Source organism: Galeopterus variegatus, unplaced genomic scaffold (assembly GCF_000696425.1).
Source record: "Galeopterus variegatus unplaced genomic scaffold, G_variegatus-3.0.2 Scaffold10000, whole genome shotgun sequence".
NCBI lineage: Eukaryota > Metazoa > Chordata > Mammalia > Dermoptera > Cynocephalidae > Galeopterus > Galeopterus variegatus.
The window spans coordinates 14,823-20,358 of NW_007736111.1; positions in this window are offsets into that span (position 1 = coordinate 14,823).

Genomic DNA, 5,536 nt, shown 5'->3' on the forward strand with positions numbered 1-5,536 from the left:
GAAGGAGTCCTACAGGAAAGTTAACCACGGGTCCAAGTTTATCTTAGAAAGTCCCAGTTTATACCTATTTTCCTGATGTCTCCTAAGATCTAGCATTTTAGAACCATCATAAATATCCTGATTTGATAATATTATACAGTCAACCTACTTTTACTTGGTCACTGTGAGGATTTAGGCCACTGCTCTCAGTGAGATGAGAAGCCATTGTGATAATGGACAACATGATCTGGCTTACAATTTTAGAGTATTTCTGTAACTGCTCTTCTGAGATGTAGTGTGTTAAGGGTAGAATCCATGAGAGCAGTTAGGAGTTCATTGCAACAATCTGGGCCAAGGATATGGCAGTCTCCACCACAGTGGTAATAGTGGAAGTGACGGGAAATAGTTGTGTTCTGGGTACATTTTTAATTCAGAGCCAACAGGAATTGCTAACAAATTAGATGTGTGGTCTAAGAGAAAGAGAGATGTCAAGCATGAATCCAAGGCTTTTGGCCTGAGTAACTGAAAACATAGAGTTGCCAGTAACCAAGATGAAGGAGACTATCAAGGCAAAATATGTGAGGAACTCAATATTTCAGGCTGGGCATGTTACATTTTGGATGTTGATCAATCGCCTAGGTAGACTTGCTGAAAGTCAGAGCTGAGGTCTATGCTAGAGAAATAAATTTAAGAGTTTCAGTATATGTATGGTTTTTACATCCACTGCAGCTGATGAGATCATCAAATAATTGAGTATAGAAAGAAAGGAGAAAATTTAGGACTGAACCCTGTGGTACTTCAACATTTACCAAATATCAGTGAAATGGAGAGGGAGCAGCAAAGGAGACAGAGAAAGAATGAAAGAAAACCAGGAAAATGTAAAGGCCTAGATGCAAAATGGGGGGAAAAAGAAAAGGCTGCCATCTACACTTTAAAATTATATTAAGAGCATAGGTAAGTTTAGAGTCAATGTGTTCCAAGGCCACTAATTATACATTTTAAAAAGTGAGCTCAAGTGAGGTTATCACTTCCTATGTCCTATAAATGCCAAACAGAGATGCAATGTACCATCTCAATCACATCATTTCTTTCATGATGGAGTATTGAACACAACTCTCTTCACCCTCAAACTGGCATTTTAACAAAAATTATTTTACTTCCTTGTTTAAAATAAAATGTATTTTATAAAGATTGAAGATGAATGTACAGTCATTATAGCATATTTAGAAAATGAACAAAAGAAAAAGGAAAATCAATTATCCATGTCCTATATCAGTGGACATTCCCTTAAAGTGTTTTATGCATATTCTAACATAATTGTGACAACACTATGTATACAATATTGTGTGCTGCTTATCTCATTTAATATGATACCATTTTATCTGTGAAAATAATGCATTTTTAAATTTTGGTAATGTAAGGAAAAATATAGAGGAAACTGTTTTTAAAAAGTAATCGTTCCTCAACAAAAGACCCTGAATAACCAAAGCAATCCTAAGCCAAAAAATGAAGCCAGAGGCATAACACTACCTGACTTCTAATTATATTACAAAGCTATTGTAACCAAAACAGCATGGTAGTGGCATAAAAACAGACACTTGGATCAATGGAACAGAATAGAAAACTTGGGGATCTACCCACATGCTTAAAGCCAACTGATCTTTGACAAAGACAGCAATGATATACATTGGGGGAAAGATGGCCTCTTCAATAAATGGTGCTGAGAAAATTGGACATCCATATGTGGAAAAATGAAACTGGACCTGTACCTCTCACCATATACCAAAAATCAATTCAAAATGGATTAAAAACTTAAATATAAAACCTGAAATCATAAAATTACTAAAGGAAAATATAAAGGAAACACTTCAGTAATAGGACTGTGCAAAGACTTTATGAACAAGACCCCAAAAGCACAAGCAACAAAAGAAAAAATAAACAAATAGTATCATATCAAACTGAAAAGCTTCTGCATAGCAAAGGAAACAATCAACAAAGGGGAAAGACAACCTACAGAATGGGAGAAAGTATTTGCCAACTCTGTGTCCAATAAGGGATTAATATCCAGTATACAAACAACTCAAACAACTATACATAAAAAAACAAATAATCCAACTTAAAAAATGGGCAAAGGAGATGAATAGGCAGTTTTCAAAGGAAGATATACAAATAGCAACAGGTACATAAAAAAAATTCTCAGCATCATTAATCATCACAGAAATGCAAATCAAAACCACATTGAGATATCATCTCACCCCAGTTAGACTGACCATTATTAAAAAGGCAGAGAATAATTAATACTGGGGAGGATGCAGGGGGAAAGGGAACTCTCCTACGCTGTCAGTGGGACTGTAAACTAGCACAGCCATTAGGGAAAACAGTATGGAGTTTTCTCAAACAACTAAAGATAGAGCTACCATATGATCCATCAACCCCACTGCTGGGTATATATCCAGAGGAATGGAAATCATCGTATCGAAGGGATACCTGCACTCCCATGTTCATTGCAGCTCTATTTAGAATAGCCAAGATATGGAACCAACCTAAGTGTCCATCGGCAGACAACAGGTAAAGAAAATTTGGTATATATACACCATGGATTACTACTCAGACATAAAAACGAATGAAATTCTGCCATTTGCAGCAACATGGATGAGTCTCGAGAAAATTACGTTAAGTGAAATAAGCCAGACAAAGAAACAGAAATGCTGCGTGTTCTCACTCATAACTGGCTGCTAGGAAGGAAGGAAGAGAGGAAGGAAGGGAGTTGGGTAGGGAAGGAGGGAAGAAGGAAGGAATGAAGGAAAGAAAGAAAAGACCACAACAATACATTGAACTTTCAGAAAGAGTGAACAAACCTAAGGATACTAGAGATGAGGGGGAGGGAGGGTGGGAGTTTGGGAAGCGATAAGTCAGGAAAAGGGCATAAAGAAATATCATGATTTGTAAGAATGAACATGCTAATAATAAATAAAATTCTTAAATTAAGAAAAAGTAAAATATAAAAAATAAAAAGTAATGATTCCGGAGTCAAAATCACATCAAAGAAACTTTTACCTAGTTTGTATAAAATCATATTTGTCTGGGCTCTATCTTAAAGGAATGTGCCTATTTTTAAAAGAGAGCCAGAAACTATGAAAAATATTTTTCCTTTCAGACATTATTCTCCATTGAGTCATAACCCACTAAGATAGCTTGACACAATACTGCTGAAAACATTTTTTATGACAGAGCATACATGAATGCTCTCCCCAAATCTCTACGTTCTCCAGTACCCAGAAAACCTTCAGAAATCTTATGAAGAATCTGTTGTTGAGTCAATGCCATAAAGGAAAAAAAAATGACCACTGATTTCTGAAGGTTTTCAGAAATCTTATGAAGAATCTGTTGTTGAGTCAATGCCATAAAGGAAAAAAAAATGACCATCATCCATGGCCAATATTTTTTTAAACAAATTCTTCTCTGATATCTTTGCTCCTCCCTTTTCTTCTCATCTCTTTAAACCTTCTTCAAAAACATATTTCCCTTTTAAACTCCTGAATATTTTCACTAAAATGCACTGAATTACTTGGGATCTTTTGACCACATCTGACAGGATGATTAACAACTGAAGTCAGGCTGCCCTTTGTGCTCCATGAAATTGAGAAATGGGAATTATATTTCACACCAGTTTAGTGATGATCTGAAAGCCATGCTATGCTTGTTGCAATCTTAAAAATGAGATACTTCATAATTGAATAAGTAGGAGAAAAAATAAGATTTAAGCTATGTCTTAGGTTGAATTTCCTAGAAACAGACACTAAGATGGTGAGTTATATGCAGAATTATTGGAGAGTCATCTTGACAAGATAAACATGTAAGGAAATGAGAAAGGCAGGTTTGGATAGAGGGAGAAGCTGACCCACATGCAATTGACACAGGTTTCAGGGGATCCTTTAAGAAGCTCTAGAACAGAGATGGGCCTGCAAACTTGTTATAATTCTCAGTAAGAGGGGATGGGTCTTTGTATTCCTGAGTCAGACAGTCATTGTCTTTCGGGCAGAACCTAAAAGGTGTGAAGGTTACCTTCAGTCTTGGTGACTGAGAGCAATTCTTCAAGAGGAACACTTCTGTGAAACCTCAGTAACAAATATGCCCAGTGGCTAGAGATCAATGTTTCGGCTTTAAAGAGGAAATATGAGTGCAGCACCGTATTATCCATCATAAACTCCTACTCCATGTTCAGTACTCTGCTAAACACTATAGGGAAATGCAACACATCATTGCTCCTGTTAAGGAGTGTATTGTCTAGTGTAGATAGATCTAACCCATATGAAATGGCACAAAAGCATTCAAAATGAAAAATTAAGGGCTAAATTATGTGCAGTTTATCATAAGAGATATAGATAGTAGATATCAATCAGAGAAAGAGTTGGCCAGTGATAATTATATTGTCAGGACAATATTCTTTTAAAAGATAGAACTTGTGCGATAAAGAAGGGGTATGATTTGGGTAAACAGTGGAGAAAAAGAAAGTCATTTTGAATTAAGAAACACCAGAAGAGGAGAAATAAAAGCAGGTTTCAAATATTGGAAGGCTGTTGCTTAAGGAGAGCACAAAGTCAGGAGAAATGTGGGGAGCCATGGTCAGGCAATGAAGTGATGCCTATTGTGGAAGACGGAAGGGTGAATCCACATTTTAGGGAAGAAAGGGATGAGACTAAAGAATCTAAGCAAGGAGTCAGAGCTCATTTTCTTCAAGCTAGACTGAAGAAAGAATCACAGAGTGTAGAAAGACTTGCTGGGAAAATTAGGTTACGGGGGGAAAATGGGGACAGCTGAAGGAGAACATCAGAAGTCATGCAAGAGATGTTTCCATTTAATAAGGGCTAAGTGGAAAGTTGCACAACTCCAGTCTTACAGTGTTCTACGTGGCAGTTAACATGATTCATTTGGAAGGGTGGTTGAACATGATAAAATGTGTGACTGATTGGAGAATACTAGGTCAGGGGCAGCTAAGTAGATTTGGAAATTATCCTTATGCAGATGGCTGATGAAATCATCTGGCTCTAGAATGAAATCATTAGGGAGCAAAACTTCTAAGGGAAAGGGGAAAAGGACAGCATGATGTGTGTGTGGAGGGAAGGGGGACCGGGAGGAAGCATCACCAAGAGTCTGTTTTGGATCCTGTAGCTGTTAATGGTTTTATAAAAGGAAGATTTCATTTTAAGGGCTGGGGTTGAAATTAATTCAAGGGCTGTGGGAACAGAAAGGAAACTGAACAGAAGGAGGGCATCATTAGTGCTATTGATAAAAATGGTTTGGGCCCAGTTTTCAAATTTTGCCTTGAATTTAAACCACCTGGAAACTGTCCTCACCGGCATCAGCAAAACGCAGCTTTAAAAGAGTGAAGGGGGTCACCGCCTGTAGGGACCCGCAAAACACATCATGTAAGAAGACGTGTCAGAGGTCTCAGGGAGGGGCTTGGGCTCACTTCCTCTTTGAATCTTTAGGGCTCAAATTCTGACCACAGATGTCTTCAATTTCTATTGCTTTTTTCTCATTAAATTGGCTAACA